Here is a 12,457-nt window from a genome sequence, read left to right as displayed (position 1 = left end):
CTACCTAGCAATGATGCTGAGTGAAACACGTGTGTCTTGAAATGGCAACTTCGACCAAACAAAATCAAATGTAAAACTAAATCTAAAAAGTGAAACTCAAAAGTCTTTCTTTTGAAAAAAAAAAGACACAAATATACAAACATGAAGTAGACAGAAAGAGTTGAGAACATAAGATAAAAAAAAATCAGCTTCAAAAGAAAACTCTGTTATATCTTAACCACAAAAAAAAACATATACTTATACCGTTAGATTGGCTCCTTCCATATTTGCTCCCTCCAAATTTGCATTTGTAAGATCAGCCGTTTGTAGATATGCAGAGCACAGGTGTGCACCGCAGAAGCAACAATCTACTAAGCAAGCATCTAAAAATAAAATTAATAGAACTTATATTTCAAATCAATAAAAGAACAAATTAATTCGCCTCCTTTGAATTATTCACCAAGTATTACATACGTTTGAGAATTAACCAATAAATAAATAACAGAGAGAATTTTGCCTTGTAAATTTGCACTCTGAAGATTAGCACCTGCCAACAAAGAGCCACGTAGATTTGGCCACGTGAACTCACATCTTCCTTAGGCTAGACAAAATCAGTTGAGTTGAGTTGACTATGGAAGAGGGGTTTGACTATTGGACTGATAAAAGATATCCATATAAAAAAGCGAAAGAACATTGTTTACACATATAATTTTGTACATAAAAGAAAAAAGTAATAATAGGTTTGATGAATCTTACTCACGCAATGTTGCATTGTGAAAAATTGTATTTTCAGCATCAACATCCTGGAATCAAACATAGAAAGAATATGAATATTATGAAAACTCTATAGACAGACGTCATTAGCATCCAACCAATTTATCCATACATCACTTAATGGGAAAAAAAAAAAACCTAACTCACATATATAAATCACCTAAAATTTTGCACATTGAATATTAGCACAAGAGAAGAAAACATATTTCAGACAAGCATAACCTGAAGTCCACATGTATTTGATCATACCAGTTTGAAAAGATCGAGGCCAGAGAGATTTACTCCTCTTAACCTAAGCTTTTCAGATTGTACACATTTGATGATATCAGTACGTGTTAATTTAGTATCCATTTCTTCATCCTCCTTTCTATTATTAAAAACCTCCTTTCTATTATTAAAAACCTCAGTTATCCCATCTACTAATCCCTACAACCAGTCAAATTTGAAAAGGGAGAGTTGAAATGAAAAAAGAACTTGTCGTCTTTCTTCCCAGTTCCCCCATTATCACAACTATATTCGTCTATTTTCTGCATGCACAATGCATGAACACCGACTTTCCTGTGTTGACAAAGAGAGATTCAAGAGACATAGAGAAGCATATGAAACATTATAAGAAAACAGAAATCGAATGGGAAAAAAATGAGAATGGAAGGAGAGAAAAAGCTTTATGATGTATAAAGGAAGAAATCTTGTAATTATAATGTTAGATGCCAAGATTCATTCATATATCATATATACTCAAATTCAACGCCGTTTGTAATTAAGACGAACGTTGACGAAGACCACATGCATCCCGTTACCATACACCTTGTTCCCAAGCAGTGGCGGACGCAGAACATTTGAAGAGGGGTGTCACTCGTATACGAAGGTGGTGCACCTAACATAATTTTTTTAGTTTTTTATTTTTTTTTATTAATATTTTTACACTACGGGGCGGAATCGAAGCAGTGGCACAGGACCCCAAATGTTCTTCATAGGTCCGCCAATGTTCCCAAGTTCTACTTAAGGAGAGAAATGGGAGGATACGGAGGGAAAGGGAGGGGCGGCGAAGGAAAACTGTGTTCCCGAGTTTCATTAATGGAAGGAAAGTGAGGGGAGGGGAAGGATTTTGGAGCCATATTTTCCTTCCAAATTTTCCTCCCAAATTGGACCGATTTGGGAAGAAAGTGAGGGGAAGGAAAATTTCAAGTTTTATTTTCTTTTTCCTCCTAACTCGGGAACACAAAACTTAAAATTTTCCTTTCATTTCCCCCGAACTCGGGAACACGGAATAATTAATATTTTTCTTCACCTCCCTTTCTTTCTGTCAAAATTTTTCTTCCCTTTCCTTTAATGAATTTGCGAAAAAACTCGGGAACAAGGCAAAGCGCCATCGATGAGTTTATCGGAGGCCCACATTCTCTGGTCGTCGTCTAGGGCTTGGATCACATGAACCACTCCTGGATGCCTTAATCTACTTAATTTGGACGCATCAACTCTGATGATATCGATGAAGGAGTATTCGGCTGCTCTGGAAAGTCCGGAAATCGCAAGAGACATGAAAGCCTTTTCGGATGAAATTGGGAGGAAATTCATAAGCAAAGAAGAATATAAACAAAACACAAACGAACCTTATTGGAGGAGAAAGGCGGCAACCGATGCTGACGAGAAGAAGATAAGCATGAAACAAATTAGAAGTTCTAACCGAGGAAAAGAAGATAATCACCAGCAAAACCCTAAATTCCAGTAGCAAAATAAGAAAAGAAGAAGAGTTTCGTGTGCAAATAAAAAAAGGTTACTGTTCACAAAGTTTTTAATAATAGTATCTCTATACTAATAAAAGAGTAGTCATTTTGCCAAGTGTCATAATATTAGAACTCCTAATTAATATGATGCCACTTGTCATTCTATTAATTTTCCATTTTAAATTCATTAAACCTCCTAATTAATGTGATGTTATTTGTCAATCTATTTATTCTTTATTTTAAATTTTAAATTTTATATTATTGTTTTCATTAGTTCACAAATAAAAAGAGTCTAATATATATAATAAATTAATTATACATATTTATTTGAATCAATAATTATAATTTTACATAACTAATAAAAAAATCTCTTAATTAATAATGTATTTAAAATTTTATATAAAATAATTGATTAATAATTTTGAATTTTTTACTATGAATATTTAATCAATTTTGTAACCGTGGTTTCTACGGGTTATAAACTAATATATAATAAAATGATTACCAAACTTCAGGGATTAAAGAGTAAATCAGAGTTTCCCAAAATTAAGCTAGGCCTACGACAACCAAGTGTCGATGAGTTTCTTTCTTTCTTTATATATATATATATATATATATATATATATATATATATATATATATATATATATATATATATATATATATATATATATATATATATATATATATATATATATATATATTGCATCTTTTTTTAATAAAGGTTATGTTAACCTATAGAATAAAAAGATCCGTATCACATTCTTTTATACCTGAAAATTCCTTTTTTTCTATTTCTGTCATTTTTGAAATGATGAAGCTCGAATATTACCTAACATTATGTTAGACCTTTATAAAAAAATCACCATTATTTTTCTCTATTTCTTACTAACAAATATCCAAAATCAGTCATCTAATATTCGCTCCATAGTAGAGTGGATTAGACAAATTATATAAAAAAACGTTCCTTAAAATTCCTTGTCAAATTGATTCTAGTTGGACGAAATTGAGATAGTAGGTTGAACCAAAATGCGTTTAACATGTATATAAACTTATGTAAGTGACTATATCAAGTTTAAATCGAGTGGTCATACCTTGATTTTAAGAAAAACTTCGAAAACTTTTCAAGAACTTCCAAGCACTACTTCTCCTTTGATTCTCAATCAATTTCAGAAATTTTTGTGGGGTTTTCACTCGATTTTTCGTGCTACTTATAATGCCTAAGAGTATAGCCGATGAAGACCTCTCATTTAGGACTGTTCACTTTTTGGATAAGACCGAATTGTCCAATTGGACAATTTGGATCAGACTATTTGGTTCGGATATTCGGATTTTTGGATTGGTTTTTAGCAAAACCGAATTATTATTTTGGATTTCGGATTGGTTTTGGTTTATAAAATAAAAACTGAATAGTCCAAAAAAACCGAATTGCACTTTATTATTTTGTTCTTTTTAATATATATCTTTAATAATTTATAAATTTACTAACTTATGCTTTTAGTATATTAAAATTTTTCATCTATTATAATACTTTAATATGTATTTCTTATTAAAAAAATTGTCTATAAAGTAGTAAACTATAATATATTTTTCTTGATAGTTATTTATAAGTTTTAGTTCACAACTAATTAAACAATATTTTTTAGTTTATATTATAGAGTAAGTTAATACTAAAGTTATATATTTGTTGAAATGTCTTCATTCTTGAAAACCGAATTGTAAAAAACGATCCAACCGAATTATAATTTGGTTGGATCGGATCAGATTTGAATTTAGTTTGGACTATTTGGAAATACGTTTTGAAAACCGAAATTAATTTGGATTCACTTGATTGGATCGGATTAAACCGATCCATCCAAACAAACACCCCTACTCTCATTCGCTCAAATTTAATGCCCCGATGAAGGTGACAATTTTTTTTTGACATTAATCTTCATAATTTGTCTCTAATTGACTCATTAACTTAAACTAATCATTATTTTATATTAATATAATATGATTATATATTTCATATTTTTGTTTCGACATGAGTTATTACACAAGGCCCGCGAGATCAATAACAGATTTAAAAGTATTGCCCCAAACCCCTTGAATTGATTTTTTTTGCTAGGTTGCTAACATGCTTTCTATCAAGATTGTGGATGCCACAAATAACATGTTTCCAGAGAGCTTGGACTTGAAACGTCATATCCATTTGAATAGAAAAGACAAGTTTATGCTTTTCAAGGAACCAACCCCTAGACCACCATTTTCTTTACTGGCAAGAACCACCTACCAGTTAACCCAATGGATTATGTTTTTTTTTTCCCTCTATTCCTCCCCAAAGAAAGCGTCACTTAAGCATCTCGAGATGACCGAGAATAGAAACGGGGGATTTAAAGAACGAAAAATAGTAGAGTGGGAGAGATCCCAACACATATTTAACCACCGTTAACGACCTCCAAATGAGAGAGTTTTAGACTTCCAAACTGACAGTTTGCTATTAACCGTTTCAATAATGGTGGACAATTTTTGTTTAAGTCCCATGTTGGCACCGACGACACACCAAGGTAGGAAAAGGGGAAGGACCCCGACTAGCATCCAAGGATATATGCACAGATTGCGATCTATGTATCGAGAACCCCAATCCCAAACACTTTGGATTGGTGAAAATTCACTTTAAGACCTGAAGCAGCACAAGATCTTAGAAAGGTTCGTGAAATTGGTGTTTGACCAGTTGCCGATGAAAATGGTGTCATCAACATATAATAGGTGAGAGATATAAGGGCCATTGTTTGGGATTTGAACATCATGGAACAAAGAAGAATGGAAAGAAGATTTCATAGCAGCATTGAGACCTTCCATAGCAAGGATAAACAAGAAAGGAGATATAGGATCTCCTTATCGGACTCCCTTAGAGATATAAAACTCCTTGGTTGGTGGGCCAGTGATCAAGATGGAATCCCTTGAGGCAACAATACAACCCCTAATCTAAAAACGCCATTGATTCCGAAACCCCATTTGCATCAACACAAAATCCAAATAGTGTTGGTTAACAAAATCAAAAGCCTTATCGAAATCAACCTTAAAAAGAAAAGATTTCTTCCTACATCTTTTTGTTGATGTCGAATGTAGTTGTGAGATGTTGAAGTCAGTCTATGTGACAACCCGGAACTTCTATCTTGTTCATCTAGTCGATTCAATCAATGTTAAACTAGTTTCTGTTAACTTCTAACACTGTTTAAGGGTTCATTTAAGTGTTCTAAGATTGAGTTCAATCAAGGTTGAGATTAGGAACGAGTCAACAAGTCGTATAGTAGCAAATTTGGGCCATACACTCCTTTAGGAGGAGTGTATGACCGTATACCCCCCTCATGGCCGCACACCCACTCCTATATAATGGGTAGACCCTTTTCCTTTCATTCCTTTCTCTCCTTGGCCACACACTACTTCTTCTCTCTCAAGTTTCTTCAACCGTGAACCCTCCAAGGGTTCAAGAACATGAGTGATTCATCCTATAACTTGTTATCCCTGAAAGAACACTCTATCTAAGTCTTTATTCTACAATATTTTTCATGTTCTTCATGTTTTGAAGAGAGTACGGCCGTACACCTTCATAAGGTGGGTTGTACACTCCTTAAAAGCTTTCCAAAGTGAGAGTTTGACCCCCAATCTTCAAATTGGACATGACCCTAGCCTTGTTGCACCTTAAAAATGACATTTTGGGCATGAACATGTAGGGTGTACGACCATACACCCCTATGTACGGCCGTACACACCTCTTAAGGTCGTGAACCCACTTTAATGATCTTTAATGGACTCAAACTTGCTCTGAAACTATGCATGGTCCTAGGACACTTCATGGATGCTAGTATAAGCCACATAATCACCTCAAGAACACATTCAATCATGAGTGTACGACCGTACACTCATGGGCCGTACACCCATGGCTGTACACACCCTTAGGGTGGCCATACACCTCCCTGACTCAATCCCATGTGGTTTTTGTTGGATTAGTGTCTAAGTCCATAACTATTTTGGTATGTACTTGACCCGATGGTGCATGGTCCTTTTGGGTTGCCTTCACCAAAGCAACTTGATAGGATGAATTATGGAGAAAAAGGATTAAATATGATTTATTAATATATTATGAGAATAATATATTAAAGGAGAAATCATATTGTTTAATTAATATTAGTCAATAATTAACTAGTAATTAGTTTTGTGACTAAAAGAGATTAATTAAACTTAAGGGACTGGAATTGTAATTATAGGATAATTGCAATTTGGGCCATGGATTGCCTTTTATTATAAGGTGGACGAATTCTATGGGGGAAGCCCATATGAAATCGTCCAAGGCCTTATGGAAAGGGCTCCATGGGTTGCTTAGGGCTTAAGCAACTAAATTAGGGTTTCCTTCTTAGATAACCCTAATTGCCTCACTATATATAGATCCCTTAAGGACCAAAAACGTGGCTAAGCTTCTTGCTAGGGTTTTCACACGGTTTTGGCAGCCTCCATCCTCTCTCCTCTTCATCCTCTTGCTTATGGTGTTTGTGAGCCATTAGAGGAGTGACACTTGTGACTCTAAGCCTTCCAAAGTCAATACAAGGAGATTTAGGATTATTATTGCTACATAACAATCAAGGTAACATCTTAAACCTATTCTCATGTTAATATGATTACTTGTATGCTAGAATTAGGGTTTATAGTCTTGGATAACTTGCATGTACAATAGAGAAACCTAGATCCAAGCATTAGGGTTTGTATGAGCACATAGGATGTTCTTAGGACCAAGACCCATCAGTTTTGACACGTAGTCCAAGTATTTCCAAGTCCCTAGAGTGGTTTCCTATCGTGTCTAGTAGTGAATCACCCTAATTTGGCTCCATATGTATTATTATGTGTCGAATAGGATCCAATCGTGTTCAAGGTTTCACTTCACACTCATCATCCTGTATCGATCCTCCAACCAAGCCACTCACTCGAGGTGAGTTCATACCCCTACATTTTCCGAGTATTTAATGTTTTCAGGGGGGAATACAAGTAAAAGCACAAGTAATCTTGTGTTCAAATATATTATTTTGATTAATATATTTCAATTATCAATATACATCGAATATAGAAACCAGTTTTACAAAACCTGTTAGGATACAAACCTTGCAAAAGCAGTTTTCTAAACTAAGGAAATGAACTTATGAATCATGAAGCAAAAGATATCATTCTATAAAGGATTTATGATAATAAAAAGGGTTTTCCTATATTATTGTACGTAAAGTCGTTAATCTAATTGGAGACACGTCCTTAGGCGCTTACAAACTTAACTAAGTGGAGGACTACCCCTTATGAACCAGAATCTGTTGGGTTTTGAGCATTCTAACACTCCTAAGTGTACATGCAACCCTAAATACCTTGGATCTATGTTTTCTCTATTATACATGCAAATATGAACTTTCCAAGGTATTCATCCTAACTAGCATAATAACATTGATTCATATGAATATATGGAGTTAGAATTACATACCTCTTTGATATAGAATATCTTCATGAAGCTTGAGTGCCTAGTGCCCCAAGTGTGACACCTCAAATGGTTCACACAACACCAAATGCACATGGAATGACTTGAGAGAACATACACACTTCATGAAATCGGCTAGCCCTTCATTCTCACACATAGTGGCCGATTTCTTGAGCCATGGGATTCTTTTATATGGTGGCTATTAGGGTTACACCATGTAACTCATAACTTTACCCATTCCTTATGCTCCATGGATTTTAACCTCCATGGAGTATCCATGGGTCACCGCATGGACTTAGTCCAACATAAGGAATCTTGGATCACAAGCCCACGTATATAAGAATGAATGATTTACACAATCAACCTATATATTTAATTAGTCTCCTTATGATCACTTAATTAATTCTAAATTAATTCTTGATCAATACTAATTAAATAACCTTATTAATATATTAGAACTTATAATATATTAACAAACCTTAAGTGTTATTTCTCTCATTATAGTCTATCTAAATGCATGATGACATGCAACCCAAATGGACCATGCCGGGTCGGGTCAAGTCTCACCAGTTATAGTTATGGACTTAGACATTAATCCAATAGAATCTCCTGGAGGGAGAGCATGATTTTTTTGTATAGATCTATACGGGACTGACTATCCCTCACCTTACTGCTAGCTACAGTAGGACCGTGTCACACCCCCAAACCAAGGATGGCGGAAACGTCCGGGGGTGGAGGACTTCATGTATAGCATCATAACAACAATTGCAATAATGATTTAAGCAAACACAACCAACATATATATAATTGAAAGAGTTACATCATTGTATGAATTACATGTTTCCAAATCAATTACAATATGTTGACATAATATGAAATGTTTGACGCCTTAACGTCCCATCCTTAAAAGCACTTGGTTACCTGTTTAGTGATTTCATGAGAATACAAGTTGTTTTGAAAAAGTGTCAACACAAGGGGTGGTGAGTTCATAAGCATTTGTAGACAGTTTATGAAAAGCTTTTCCTTGTAAAAGTAGTATTTATTCTAGAAAAATCCAATATTTTCCTTAATATGTATAAGTAGTCTTAAAACCCAAAGACCGGAGTGTACAAGTAATTTGCTATACTTATGATAAAAAGATGCAAGTTTAAATCTACATAAACTCGTTTGATTTAAATGAATTCCCCGTAAATTCTATGTTTGTTAATACTTAAATGTGAGCTATTATAACCATGCTATGACCCAGATGGCCTGAAACGACGTTCTTCAGACGTCGAAACTGTTATGACATTTGTCACCTCAGACCTGCCGGTCTAGCTGTTGCAAGCAGCTCAGGTGTAGATTTGTCAATCCCAATATAGATCTATATACAACTATCACGCTCTCCCTCCAGAAGACTCTGGTTACAATACATGACTTATTGGTAAAGTGAAGCGAATGACTCACAAAAGTTATTAACGAATTCACGTGTAATGTAATGAAAATCCCTTTTTGTATAAATATACCCTTTTTGTATGAGTGTGTTATGTGATGTATCATAAACTATACCTATTATAGTTTATCAAAACAAGGGTAGAAGTGGTAATGTACGTAACCTATACTTAACATAGTTTATTCAAATGTTTGTATGTAATAGATGTACTTTGATTATAACAAATCGTTATTTCTATGCTTTATCTAGCAAACTCCATTTGTTAACTGATGTATGTCTACATACTAAGACAATAATGTCATATATTGCAATAACATATAATCACATAAAGATATACACCTTGCTCAACATGTTACAAGTTGAAATGAATTTGAGAGTATTTTTCTGTTGATAACATTTTCTATCCCTGTTCTTAGAAAATTTGTAGAAAAATCATCTAAGGTCCAAATCAGAATCCAAAAATTCTGAGAGTTTGGAAAATGAGTATAGTTTCTCTATATTTTTAGTGACCTCTAACTTGTGTGAACAAGTCCATAATCACAGGCTGGTTCGGATTGATGTTTGAAACGATAGGCAGTTTTGTAAAAATCACCATAAATTGTAGAAAAATCTAATGGAGATGTGCAAGTAGTCATTTTAAAGCTATGAACTTGAAATATTTGCATCTAATACAGTTTTGAAAAATAAAATGTTTAAGTTGTCCAAAACAGTCCGTGAATGGAGTCCAACTTTTCTGATGAAAGCTGTTAGAAAAGTTAGTTATGTTCTTGGTGTTTTAACTTGTATTCCCCCCTTAAAACTTAAGAAAACATGAAAATACAGGGGTATGAACTCACCTTATGTGATTTCAGTGGATGAATGTTGGAGATGGGAAGTGTTCAACTCAATAACACTTGAAGATGCCTTGAAGATTATCGAGAATCTAACATCAAAGTGATGGAGTTTGTGTAAGAAATCGATGATTGGAGTAGGATGAAGTGTAATAATCACAAGAAAGATGAATTATACTTACCAAGAGTATAATAAAGCTTCATGATCAGCCTTGGAGTCTCAAAATAGAGGGAAAAAGTTTGAGAGAAAAGTTGTGTTTGATTTTTGGTGAAATGAGAGCAAGTGAGTGTAAATGAGGAGAGAGGTTGCTTTATCCCAACTCTTAGAACGTGGGAGGGGCTGATGATTGATTGAAAGGTACAAGGAAGTGACTAGGGATGGTGGGGAGGAGTATGGGTTAGTCATGGAGTGGGTATGGTGGTTGCTTGTGTGATAATACAAAGAAAGTCAACACTCAACCTTTGTACTTCACCTACTCTTCATGGATAAGGTTTTATCCCAAAAATCGTGGGAAATTAGTAAATATGGGTCCCTAAATGTTAAAATAAAGTTTTGGGTAAAAATCCCACGTTAAAATGATAAAAAACGGGCTTAAAACGCAAAACTAGTCGAAAACCGGGAAGAAAAGCGAAGTCTGCGAGGCCTCTCGCATGGGACCGAAGGTGCGAGGGTTCGGCCCTGAGAAGGCTAGAACCGAAGGCGAGCTTGTCAGGCGCGAACTTGTCAGAAGCGAAATAGACCGAGAGGAGCTTGTGCGAGGTTCGGGCCCGAGAGCACCCTTCGGGTTCGGTCCTCCTGGTTTCGGTTCAGCAGCCTTTGGGTCCTGTCCAAGAGGGTTCGGTCCCTAAGAGGACTTTCGGCCCTAAGAGGGTTCGGCCCTATAGAGTAGGTGAAACGACCGAAAAATACAACCAATTTTGAATTTTTTCAAAAACAACTCGATTCCATTAAATCTTTACAAAAAGGTTTTCAATACAAAACATTTAACGTATTCCCAGAATCACATTATTACAAAATCATGAGGAGCGGTACGATCATGCCTTCGCCTTGCCACGGTCTCCTGAAAAACCTGAAAAACATAAAACCACAACTGTAAGCCCAAAAGCTTAGTGAGATATCCCCAAAATACCAACCACATATACCATACACGCATAACATGCCACAACATATCTGATCACAGAACAACCATGCACTTCGGGTCTACTATGTGACTGGTCCACCGCACCGGCCTACAGTCCACCTGGTCCACCCTCTGAGTCTAGCCATAAACCTCGAGTCTACAGTGTGATTGGTCCGGCCGCACCGGGCCTTCAATCCACCTGGTCCACTCTCTGAGTCTACAATATCACTAGTCCGCCCGCACCGGGCCTTCAGTCGGCCCGGTCCACTCTCCGAGCCTCGGCACGTCTGGTCCGCCCTCTTGGGGCCTACAGCCTATCCGGACCACTCGCTGGGCCTTCGGAACAACCGGTCCGCCCTGGGTGTCTTGGCCTACAACACAAAGCAGGACCCGCCTCAACCCAACTCCAGTCCAAACAACCATGTGCACATATACATACAATCATATAGCAATTCACAGTCAACAAGCAGATCAAACAGATCACATAACATATCATCATCCTAACCAGGATACCGACCTAACAGGTCACTAGCATAGCATCTCCCTATCTCTCAAAATACTGATCTCAATCAGGTCTCTAACATATACCATCCTATCTCTCAGGATGCAAACATATCAAAGCAGTAACATAACAACAACTACCCGGATCTCAATCCGATAAGGGTCGGCCTTGGTGCCTTAGACCCTGTTGATATAGTGAGGATAATTCACCTCGATACTGCCGACTGAACAGATAACCCAAGCTGCTTCGACCACTGAAACGAACTCCTCCACTGAACAACAACAAAGCACTGAACTCAAAACAATAACCAACAAATACCAAAATGCCCCTGGAAACCATTGGTCAACCCTTGGTCAAAGACAAGGTCAAAGTCAACCCCTGACCGACTCTACTCGCCGAGTCAACCCGATGACTCGCCGAGTACCCAAGATCAGAACTTCCCTCAATCCGCGACCTAACTCGCCGAGTCACCCCGAGACTCTCCGAGTCCAACAACTCTGAGTCCACTCGCCTACAACTCACTGAGTCATCCCTTGACTCGCCGATTCTCGACTCAACCAGAAAATATTGGGACTCTTCGACAAGACTCGCCGAGTCC

At 36.3% G+C, this 12,457-nt stretch overlaps 1 pseudogene; it reads right to left on the bottom strand.

Annotated features, from left to right (window-relative positions):
* Positions 1-2,126, bottom strand: LOC145076460 (FH protein interacting protein FIP2-like; annotated as a pseudogene).
* Between the last annotated feature and the right edge of the window lie 10,331 nt (positions 2,127-12,457).

Source organism: Lactuca serriola, chromosome 9 (genome assembly GCF_051521515.1).
Source record: "Lactuca serriola cultivar US96UC23 chromosome 9, Lser_US96UC23_V15, whole genome shotgun sequence".
In the NCBI taxonomy this organism is placed as follows: domain Eukaryota; kingdom Viridiplantae; phylum Streptophyta; class Magnoliopsida; order Asterales; family Asteraceae; genus Lactuca; species Lactuca serriola.
This window is presented reverse-complemented; position numbering and strand designations above follow the sequence as displayed.